This window comes from Capsicum annuum, chromosome 3, assembly GCF_002878395.1.
Source record: "Capsicum annuum cultivar UCD-10X-F1 chromosome 3, UCD10Xv1.1, whole genome shotgun sequence".
Classification (NCBI taxonomy): domain Eukaryota; kingdom Viridiplantae; phylum Streptophyta; class Magnoliopsida; order Solanales; family Solanaceae; genus Capsicum; species Capsicum annuum.
In genome coordinates, this window is record NC_061113.1 from 8,663,810 (window position 1) to 8,676,490 (window position 12,681).

General features: G+C 36.4%; 1 long non-coding RNA gene across 1 annotated transcript; it reads left to right on the forward strand.

The window, feature by feature from the left end:
• Positions 1–10,086: 10,086 nt before the first annotated feature.
• LOC124896983 lies at positions 10,087–10,655 on the forward strand. The gene is made up of 2 exons (XR_007053361.1): positions 10,087–10,371; positions 10,466–10,655. It is a non-coding gene; the product is annotated as an uncharacterized LOC124896983 (long non-coding RNA).
• Positions 10,656–12,681: the final 2,026 nt, after the last annotated feature.

The following is a 12,681-nucleotide window of genomic DNA, read 5'->3' on the forward strand; positions in this document are numbered from 1 at the left end:
GTCTTAGCATTATGTTTCAGATTCAGCTATTCAGTCATGACTCAGTTCATAAATGTTCAACGCATAATATCAAATTTTTTCAGATATTTTAGCTCAGGCAGTATAATACCCTGGTATGATCTAAGTCTTGTTGCTTCATGAATCTTACTTGCATAAGTTATCACTTCTCAATTCAATATGTATGATTAGATCATGACCACTCCAAGGAAATCCTAAACTCTCAGTATTAATCAGCTCCTTGAAGCAAGTAAAGTCAAGTCATCTCAGACTTCAGTTTCATGATAGAAGTTTAAATGTATCAGATCAATCATATCCTTTCTTGGAACACACAACATATCCGTGTTATCCTAGACCTTTAAGACATTAATGTTCATACCCATCATTCAGGGACGAATGATCCTAAGGGGGAGATAATGTAATACCCCATACTTTCGGACTATAATTTAGACCATCGTTCCTACACGTATAGATCCGAACTAAGAAATTACTTATTAATATATGTAAGGTGATCAGTCCTAAATCATAGGAATACCTTTGAATATGATTTGAGATCACAAAAATCTCTTAACTCTAAGACAAGTTGAAAACATTTCTATCGATTAAGTTTTAGAGGATGTTTCAACTTGAGTCAACTTCCAGCGACCATAACTCCCAATATATATAGAATTAAAGGTACCTACTATATATAAAATGAAAATTATTCGAGTTATTTTCCCAACAATACCAATTTTACCAAAATCCGACACCCGAGCAAGAAGTTATGGCTTTACAAAGTGGAGTGTGTCACCTAGGATAAGGTCTGTGACATACAACCTAACTTATGCTATAAGGTGTGCGACGCACAACCTAATGTGTGTGATAAAATGTGCTCCGCACAACCTAGCTTATGAGTTAAGGTGTGCGCCGCATACATTGTGGTTCAAGTGACTTAAACACTCCATATTTGGGGCAAAATGGTCATTTTTCCACCCCTATATAAGCCACAAACACGTAATTTTACTCCAAAAACACCAAAATATACTTCTTCTTCCAATTTTATCTCAAGAACAACACCCCTTAGTCCCAAACAAAAATCAAGATCCCTCAAGATTCAACCGTGGATTTTCAAAATTGATTGAAGATTTGGAATACCCAAACCATAGGGTTCAAGAATTATCCGTTACTCTCCATAATCGAGGTACGCGGGGTTTTCCTAAAATCTCATGGGTATGGAAATCATGTTTTAAGAAAAGGGTTTTGGATTTATGAATATAATTATGTTTTAGAAGTTTTAACGATATTGTTTTGGTCTTCAGACCTTCCCCCAAATTGATTAAAAATTATATATATATATATATATATATGTGTGTGTGTGTGTGTGTGTGTGTGTGTGTGTGTGTGTATGAATGTGTTTAAGGATGAATTTTCAATTGGGAGCATGAATTATAATGAACTCCTCTCTTGTTATGATTTTTTTTTCCCATCTTTCATATGATATAAATTGTTCTAAATTGCAACTAGAAAGCATGATATGAAATATCTTGATTTATGCTCTAACTTGAATATGATTTCGAAATAAAAAGGAAAGGGTTATGCATGTTGATAAATGTTGAATACGCATATGACAAAGAGTCGCATGGTTTGCTAAAACAACAAGTGACCACCATATGTTTGAATAATCTCAGCATAGTTTTGACTTGTATTTTTGGAATATGAAATCTTTTATACTGTTTGCATGTTTGGGTGGTTTGAACTGTGTTTTAATGAAAGAATTATGCATGATGCATTATGGCTCAGAAATAGGACTTGCAAGTCTTGGTGTGACGACACCAATTCAGATTATTCCATGATAATTCAAAACAAAATAGAACACATGTTTGAAATCAAATTTTTAGATATTAAAACTAGAAAGAAATGCATGATTCAGAACATGATAAAATTGGGCATAAAGAGAGCTTAGGTGGTTCCCCGAAAAGGGCATGAGTTCAGATAACTCATTGGCCAAAATCGTGATTTGCCGATCCGTTTTTATATATTATGCTGGCCAAGAGCCCTGTGGCGTATCAGACTCAGACACTCCAACCTTTACGGCACACTTGGGTTGGGGGCTTTCCCGATAAGTCAATGGTGTATTCGATATAACCCATAGAATATCAGACTTGTATGGGAGTGCCACCTAACTCAAAAGTAATAAAAAGATTAGAATTAGCATTGACAGAAAGGTTTCATGTTTTCAGAAAGATCCCATCTGTTTTGAAAACAACTTGATGTATGATGTTTTTTCAAAGTTTCTCTAAAATATTTTAATTATATTAATGCTTTATTTTGGATTTCTTTACGTTCCAGTACGTATGTATTAACCCCCCCTCCTTCCTCCAGGTTCTGAGGCTCAGTCTAGGGTTCCAGAAAAGTAGTAGAGTTTAACGGACAGAGTTACAGGTGTCTAATTGGTCAGCCTTCTATATTCCAGAAGTCCTGTCTTTTTAGATTATGTTAATTATTTTCATTTTGGTCTACTGGGGGCCTTGTCCCAGTTTCATAAAATTGACAGATTTTCATGTAGTAGAGATTTCGCAGACTGAGTCAGATATTGTTAGGTGTAGTTAATTTTCAATTTTCATACTTATGTTGAATCCAGAACTGACCATGTTTCTGTAGAAGATTATGTTTCCACATCTTATTTATTTATATGAATGTTGTTCATGATTACCATATAGGGAAGGGCGTTTCGAGCCTCCATGGTTTGGGATGTCTGTCACGACCAGGCCATAGTTTGGGTTGTGACAGGTACGAAGGGTTTTGTTATATACTGTGATATGTCTCGAGTGGGACGTGTGTGTGTACTTATGCAGCATGGTAAGGTGATGGCTTATGCATCTAGGCAGTTAAAGGTACATGAGCGAAACTACCCTACCCATGACTTGGAGTTAGCGGTTGTGGTGTTTGCGCGTAAAATCTTGCGACATTATCTTTATAGGGTACATGTTGATATATTTTCTGACCACAAGAGTTTACAGTATGTTTTATCGCAGAAAAAATTAAATCTCAGGCAGATGCGTTGGTTGGAACTTTTAAAGGATTATGACATGAGCCTGCACTATTATCCGTGCAAGGCGAATATGGTAGACGACGCCCTCAGCAGGTTATCTATGGGTAGTCTTTCTCATGTTGAGGAAGGGAAGAGAGAGATAGTGAGGGATATTCACTGACTTGTAAATCTAGGGGTACGACTCTTGGATTCTGAAGATAAAGGAGTGGTTGTTCATGAGATGGCCAAAGCTTTCCTTTGTGCAGAAGTTAAAGAGAAGCAGGCCGAAGATCCCATTTTGATGCAAATTAAGAAAAATGCGGGGGCAACAGAAGGTGATGTCTTTTGAAATTGGTAGTGATGGGATTCTAAGATATTAGGATAGATTATATGTGCCAGATGTAGATGGCTTGCAGAAAAGAATCATTGATGAAGCACACACTTCGAGGTATGTTTTTCACCCAGTCTCTACTAAGATTTGGCATGATCTAAAATCTATATATTGGTGGAATAATATGAAATGTGATGTGGTTGACTTTGTTTCCAAGTGTTTGAATTGCCAACAAGTTAAAGTTGAACATTTAAGGCCAGGTGGTACTTCCCAAGAGATAGCTTTACCATTATGGAAGTGGGATATGATCAATATAGACTTCATTACGGGACTTTCGAGGTCTCGAAATTAGAATGATTCTATTTGGGTAATTGTTGATCGACTAACCAAGTCAGCTCTTTTCCTTCCTATAAGGACCAACTATTTGGAAGATGATTATGCCAAGTTATATATTGAGAAGATAGTTCGTTTGCATGGAGCACCCGTATCCATCATATCTGACCGAGGTACGCAATTCTCTTCACAGTTTTGGAGGACTTTTCAGTGGGGTTTAGGTACCCAAGTGAACCTAAGTACTGCATTTCACCCTCAAACAAATGGACAAGCTGAGGCACCATTCAGACCCTTGAGGATATGTTGAGGTCTTGTGTAATTGACTTCAAAGGTAGTTGGGCAGATCACTTTCCATTGATAGAGTTTGCTTACAATAATAGCTACCATGCCAGTATTAAGATGGCTCCTTTTGAAGCATTGTATGGGAGAAGATGTAGGTCACCAATAGGGTGGTATGAAGTGGGTGAAACACGGTTTTTTCGGCCTGATCTTGTTTATCAGGCAATAGAGGATGTGAAAATCATTAGAGAACGGCTCAAGACAACTCAAAGTCGATAAAAGTCCTATGCCGATATTACAAGGAGGGATTTGGAATTTGAGGTCGGTGATTGGGTGTTTCTAAAATTCTCCCCTATAAAGAGAGTCATGCAATTCAGGAAGAAAGGTAAGCTGAGTCCTCGCTATATAGGGCCATTTCAGATTTTGAAAAAAATAGGTGGGGTGGCATACGAGTTAGAGTTGCCTACAAATTTGGGTTATGTTCAATCGATATTTCACATATCCATGTTGAAGAAATCTATTGGAGACCATTCATTAGTGTTTCCTTTAGAAGATATCAAAGTGATAAACTCCTTGTCTTATAAAGAAGAACTTGTAGCAATCTTGGATTGCCAAGTTAGGAAATTGAGGAGCAAGGAGATAACTTCGGTTAAAGTATTGTGGAAAAATTAGAAAGTTGAAGAAGCAACTTGGGAATCTAAAGATCACATGAGAGATAGATACCCAGAATTATTTGATCCGGTGAATGCTGAAATAAAGGTACAATCTTTCTCTTAATCATTTATCGCCTTAGTGTTCTTAAAATCTTGCTTATCTGTGTTTTGCGCCATCATTAGGGGACGAATGATCCCAAAAGGGTGATAATGTAGAACCCCACGAAAATCGTACATGTATTAGCTTCTAGTAGCATGCTTATAGAGTAAAACTCACAAATTTCTTTAAGTTTCAAAGGGACTTAGTCTCTTTTTTAGCTCCCAATATTTGATGAATTATTTTGCGACCTTCCCAACCTCTATTTCTTGAATATAAATTATTATTTTGGGTTTTCTCTGCATACCAGTACATCTGTGTTAACCCCCGCCCACCTCTCAGTTTCGGAGGCTCAATCTAGAGGTCTGGCTAATCAGTAGAGTATCTAGAGAGAAGTGATAAGTGCAGTGGTGAGCCCTCTTTGTTACAGAAGGCCTGTTATATTAGATTAAGTTATTTCTTTTATTTTGTTCTACTGGGGGACTTGTCCCAGCTTTTAGACAGTTGTCATTTGATCATGTAGTAGAGATTCCGTAGATTGTTCTAGATGTTGTTTAGTTGATTTTGAATTTCATACCTTATTATTAAATTGAATTCAGAGTATGACCATGTTTCCATATCAAAGTGTATTTCTGCATCTTCTCTTATTATTTGAATATTGTGCATGGCTACCAGATAGAGTAGGACGTCCAGGCCTTCATGGTTTGGGATATCCATCACGGCCAGGCCCTAGTTCGGGTCGTGACAAAAAGATACACGAATGAACCATATCTTACCTCCATGAACTAGACACAACTATCATAACTACTCCTCCGAAACATATGAGAGGTCATAAAGGAGTCAAACCACTTATACCACTACTTGGGAGAGTGTTTTAAGCCATATAGAGACTTTTTTAGCAAGTATACATAGTCCTCCTTTCCTGAGACTACAAAATCCTTTGGTTGCTGCACATAGATATCATCCTCAAGTTCTCCATGTAAGAATGCATTTTTGACATCCAACTGCTCAAGCTCAAGATGATGCATAGCTACAATACCAAGCAAGGCTCGAATTGAACTATTCTTTACAACTGGAGAAAACACATCTGTGATTTCAACACCTGGAACTGACTGTAACCTGACTGTAACCTTTAGCAACTAGTCTTGCTTTGTACCTAGCATCTTCAACTCCCGATGTTCCTTCTTTCTTTTTGAATACCCACTTGCAAAGGACAACTTTCTTAACTTTAGGCAATCTCACCAAATCCCATGTTCCATTCTTATGAAGTGATTTCATGTCCTCCTGCATAGAAATCATCCATCAACCGAAATCATCACAACTAACTGCCCCTGGGTAAGAAGAAGGTTCTTCACCGGAATCAACACCTTCTGATACACTCAATACATAAGCAACCAAATCAGCTTAGCATACTTCTGAGGAGGTCTAATATCTCTTCTAGGCCTTTCTTTAGCAGTAGAATATTATGGCATCACTGGTGGTGAAGAAGAAATAGTACTACTCTGTATCTCCGGGATAGACTAAGAAGTAGGCACTGGACTCTGCTCCAATTTGCAATTCAACGTAGTTAAATAACTTTTGCTGATTCATGTCACTAAGCTCATCTAGAGGCGAAGCACTAGATTCATAGGGATCCCAAAGCATGGCATTTTCATCAAACACAACATCCTTGCTAATTATAACCTTTCTGCTTTTTGGACACCGAAGCTTATAACCCTTAACACCATTCTTATAACCCATAAATAAGCACTTGACAGATCTAGGTTCCAACTTTCCATTATCAACATAAACATACACAGGACATCCAAATATCCTCAAATCAGAATAACTAGCAGGAGTACCAGACCATACCTTTTATGGAGTCGTTTTATCAATCACGACTAAGGAAGAGCGGTTAATAACAAGACAAGTTATGGAAGCAGCTTCAACCCAAAAAGACTTGGGAAAACCAATATTAGAGAGCATACAACAGACCTTCTCCATTATAGTCCTATTCATTCGTTCAGCCACACCATTCAATTGCAAAGTATGACGAACTATCAAGTGCCTTACAATTCCTTCTGACTTGCACAGATCAATAAATTTATTAGAACAGAATTCTAGACCATTATCAGTCTGAAGGTGTTTTACCTACTTTCCTGTTTGCTTTTCAATCATAATCTTCCACTCCTTGAAAGTAGAAACACAACATTTTTTTTCTTCAGAAAGAACACCCAAACTTTTCTGTAATAGTTATCACTAATAGTCAACAAGTAATTAGCATCTCTTCTAGAAGGTACTCTAGCAGGACCCCAGAGATCAGAATGAATGTAATCATTTTTGCCCTTAGTTAAGTGGATGTCTTTAGTGAATCTGCCTCTCTTCTGCTTTCCGAATATGCATTGCTCACAAAACTCCAATTTGGTAATACTCTGCCCATTAATAAGTCCACTCCTGCTTAGTTCAGCCAACCTGTTTTCACTTATATGCCCCAGATGCATATGCCTAAGTTTTGCAACGTCACTTTTTGATAGAGAGGAGGTGGAAACAACTGCATCACCTGAGCCTTGCAGGACTTACAAATTTTCATACTTTCTCTATTCCTTCACTACAACAAGATCACCTTTAGTAACCTTCAGGACTCCACCTTCATCAGTGTATCTATAACCATTCGAATCAAGGGTACTCAAGAAAATAAGACTTCCCTTCAGGTCTGGGACATACCGCACATATCCATGTGTCCTCACAACCCAATCAAACATCTTGATCCAGATTATTCCAATACCAGCTATTTTACAAGGTGTGTTATTTTCCATCAACATAGCACTATATGAAGCATGCAACCTGAATTAAGAGTCCAATCCTCACAGGGTTTAGAGTTACCATCAAAAAATACCAAGAGTTCTTAATCACTACCACCATCTTCAACAAAGTTGGCTTCACTGAACTTCTTTGGTTGGTTTCCCTTTGGTTTTGGAGATTCTCTTTTCTCTCTATTCTATAACTTCCAACACTTGGATTTGATATGACCTTTCTTCTTACAAAAATTACAGATTTTGTTTCTGTTTTTGGATTTTGACCTATTCTTGTTATCACCCCCAGAATTCCTCTCACGAGTCCTTCTCCTCGAACAATGAGACTATCTCCTTGAGTCTCCAACCTATTCGCTAGATGTTTCATCTTCACCTTAGAGAATAATGTATCATAGACTTCATCAATCGTCAAGGTATCATGACTATATAAAATCGTATCCCTGAAGGTCGTGTATGATGCAGGTAGCGAACACAATAAAAACAACTCTAGATCGTCCTCATCATACTTAACCTCCAGAGTCCCTAAATCGGAGAAGATTTATTTAAAGACAAATAGGTGATCTTTCAAAGAAGAACCTTTGGAAATACGATGGGAATAAAGTTGTTGTTTGAGTTACAACTTACTTGTTATGCTCTTTGTCATGCATAAAGATTCTAGTTTCAACCACAGCGCAGCGGTTGTAGTCTCCTTCAAAACACCTATAGAATCTTATTGGATAAATGAAAGTGGATCTGAAATAGAGCCTTCCGATCCTTACGTCATTTGTCTTCGTCCGTCCACAGTGAAGGCATCTTCTAAAACCCTAATAAAGCATCTTCCAAATTCATCTGCGCAAGCATAGACTACATCTTAACCTTCCATAATAAAAATTTGGTGTTGCGATCCAATAGCGGAATATCATACTTCATGGTTGCTATCCTTGAGAAAATAATCGAACATGCTCTGATACCAGTTTATTATGATTCGGAAAGCATAAGCAAACCACAAGTGAAAAGAAAAAATCAAGAGTAACACATAAGATTTACGTGAAAACCCTAACGGAAAAAACCACGGGCAGAGGCAAAGGAGATTTCACTATATTGGAGAAAGAGTAGAATGTGGAGAAGACTCAATTTTCTGAATAATCAAAATAGACCCACTAATTGCACTTATATAATACATGCATACAAATAAGTCCTGAGTCCAAAAACATAAAGGTCCATACCGCGGGACTTTCAGGACCGGCTAAACATAATTCGAGTTACAACTCTAACAAAAATAAATTTAAGACACGACAAAGATGTAGCGTATACCTATATAAGGATGCTAAAAAGATATCATATAAAAGAAGATGTTTCCTTTTTGATACTGCTCCCCTCGATTGTCTTCTGTTGTTTTGCCTTTGACATCCCTCGAAGATCAATTCAAAGAGTGGACTGGGGTTAAGTTCTACAGCATGAAGTCCAATATGAACATTCTATTAGGATTAGTGTAAGAACTATTTCTAATATTTGTCAGCATATAAGATACTTATATATGATCAACATATATAACATAAACTTTTTCCGTAATTAATGTAGAAAGTAAGTCCATGAATAGGTGAAAGAAAAACAAAATTCAAATAATGTAAGTATGTTTCAATGCATTTTTATTGCGGCTCACCTAAAATTGGCCCCAAACTAGCTAAATATTTTTTCGATTTCCAGTATCTTCGGTATCATCAATATCAATCTCATTAAGAAGAAAATGTTTAGACTTGTTATCCCAGAACTTGTTTAGAAATATTCTAATGAGAGGAACATATGAGTTTGCCACTAGGTATTTGACCAAGTAGGGTTGTCCAGTTCCTATAAAACTTATCATTAAAATACCTTTAGAGGGGGAAGTAAAAATGGTTTTCCATGAAATGGGAAATGAAAACTGCTTTATATTCTAAAGTCATATTAAAGTCCAACTAAATTTGTATTTGAGTTGGAAGTTCCTACATTAACGAGTAAAATGGTTACTAACAAAGATGACTTCATATTAGAGTTGTCAATCCGAGCTGGGCTAGTCCATCCGAGCTTTGGAATTTGACGAAGGACTGATCCATTAAGATTATGGGCCAGAAAATAGCAAACCCAACCCATCATTTTGTGGGTTTTGGGCCGCGACGTGTGAGCTGACTTTTTAAAATATTACTATAATTTAAAAATAAGGTGATGGTTGTGGACTATCAAGAGTAAAAGCAAGTAAATATTAAATAGTAATTCTTTAAAAATTTTAGGATTTTGCATTTTTATTATTTACAATATTTAAATTTTAATATTTAAATTTTTGAACTTTGTAATATTATTAAATGATGGTTTAAGTGGACTTCGAGTTAGGGTTCTCCTGTAATCTTGATATTTTTAGTAATTTATTTTATTTTTATTTTTAATTACTTTTTATTTGATCCACAAACCAGTTCAATCCACTACTCAAGCCTCATAGACCTATGGGCTTATACGAACCAGGCTAAAAAGTCCTTAAATGGGCTTAAAAATTTTTAGCATAATCTTATCAAATTACAGGCTGAATTGGACTAGCTTGACAGTAGGTTAAGCCAACAGTAAACCCTAAAAATCATATCCAAAAATACCTAGAGAATCTTTCTATGCTAAAACTCACAAAATTTGAAGGAACCCATGGACCAAGTGGTGGAGGAAGACAAGAAGTTGAAAAAGTGAAGAAAGAGTTTGAAGAAACATACAAACTAACCCAACAACACATCAAATACATAGATGAATATGGAAAATCAAGAACAACAATTGCAGAAGAGAAAAAATCACTCTCAAGATTGAATGAATTTGCTTCCTTTTGATGACAAGCTGAAAAAATTCAGCCTTTCGCACAATCTTGGAAATCTCAAATCCATAAGGTAAATATATATATATATATATATACTAGTTATCCAAATGAAGTCTTGGAAAAACACTAGTCTTAACATTGTTCTTTTACTATTATACGTACAGACTGGTGATCTTAAGGGCCAAGTCCGTGCTCATAGCTTGAAGGAGGGAATGGGATATGCCTCATTACTAAATTTCCTTGTCTCTGGCGAAGGATGGATTCTGTTGTAAGTTATGTTTGGTTTTGATTTATCTGTGACTAACATTTGATACTCTTGTATGAATTCATTTTATTTCTAGCTAGGAGGATTAAAAGCACGAAACTTGACTAATTAATGTAAATCTACGATGCGAGATACCTATTATCCAGTTTTATTAATGTTTGCAACAAATTAATGTCATCGCACTAAAGGAAAAAAATAAAGACTAATGATTGAATTAAGACTCTTATATATAGTATCCTAACTTGACTCTACAATCTCGAAAACAAATTAGACTATAAGATGTAAAGGTAACATGTATCACAAGTGAACTATATCTTGTCAAACTAAAATATGACATATAATTTGCTCCTTTGTCGATCCATTCCTTGTCCCCTTTATGAGTGAGATCCCAATAAGTCTTAGGTATAATATCTTTGATCTAAATGACAATGTTTATGAGATTCTGAAGGCTGCTATTAAAATTGCTGGAATGCAGCAAAAGGCCTTAGGGGCTATGGAGAAAATGGGGAAGAGGAGTGCTAGGGATGCAATCCTATTACCATCCCATTAAGTCCTAAAGTCAATGGAACAGTAATACCATATACAACTAAGGCCAGAACTTGCAGGATAATTCTCATAGGATGAGCTAAGAGGTCGTTGAGTACAGAAGGACCAACCAATTGTGTTACAAGTGTGGAGAAAAGTGAAGTCCTTTCCATCAGTGTAGTTTAAGCAACTGAATTGCATCATTGGTGAAACTGGGTAGATGATAGAGAACAAGTAGGATGCGACAGATCCAATACATGAACCTTGAAATAACAAGAAGTCCAAGAGGTGGTTTGTTTGAGGGCCTTAGCTTGGTTTTTCAATTATCATTGGGGACTCTTGATTTCCAGCAAAGCTATGGTTTAACAGCCAATGAAGTGTGTGAAAATCTATAGAAACAAGGGTCCAACAATATTTGAAAATCTATATCTTTGGCTCTTTGTTATCGTTTTGGCCTCGAAAAACCCTTATGTTAGCCTAAAATCTTTATTAATTTCAAAAGGGAGAAAGACTAATCTACACAAGAGTGATGACCCTATAGGTTAAAAGGAATGATTTTTTTACCATTATTTGTTATACAACAACAACATACCCGGTTTATTCCCACAAACAAGGGGTCTAGCGACGGTAATCTGTACGCAGTCCATACCACTACCTCAGATGAAGTAGAGCGGTTGTTTTCAATAAAGCCCCAACTATAACAGTATAACAAACAAAATAATATAAAAGCACACACCAAAATGGGATACCACATTGCTAGCTAATATAGGAAACAAGACAACCAAAAGATCCGTAGAATAAACTAAAAGAAAATAAACTCATCTATAAATATCTGTATGCACCTTAATACTCTCGTGCTCAAATTCTTCCAAAATTAATTTAGTAAAATTTTGCACAGAAACTGCAAAAAGAAACGAGTGTTCAAGAAATGCAACAACAACAATCAATTCCCTCCGATTCTAGCCTCATTGATCATTTCACCATGCTCCGCATGTGCTATGTCGTGATCCACCCTTATGGTTGCAATCATTACTGTAGCAACACCTTAAAAAGGTTACCCTCTACATCGACACAAGCACCCCCACGACCATACTCAAACCACCCAACTCCATCTTTGGTTTCGCCAATAGTAATAACGATCATTTTTTCCAAGGACTACACATCAATGCATATATTGAATTTTATATATTTGTCATTGCTTTGTCGATATCACAAGTGTCTTCTCAAATCTATGACCTTTGTCGAAAGCTCCCTCATCTCCCTGATGTGGGCCTTCTCAGCTTGAATTTGAATTTAATCGGTCTCTAATTTGCGTGTGGGATATAGAGTGGGAAATTAAAATAAAGTTATTTAGATATTTTGGAGCCAATTTGGGGTGAGTCACACTAAAAATACATTGACGCATATTGGACAGTTATCGTCAAACATAGAGCAGCCTTTTGGACATAAGGAAATTTATAGTACTTTTTCTTTGAATGCGTATTGAACATACCTCGATCTAACATTATGTGTGCAGATCACATAGGAGAGCTCATGAGTCCCAACTTTCTAGACGTTCATTTGTGGCATAAGTTTAGAATTCTATTTTTC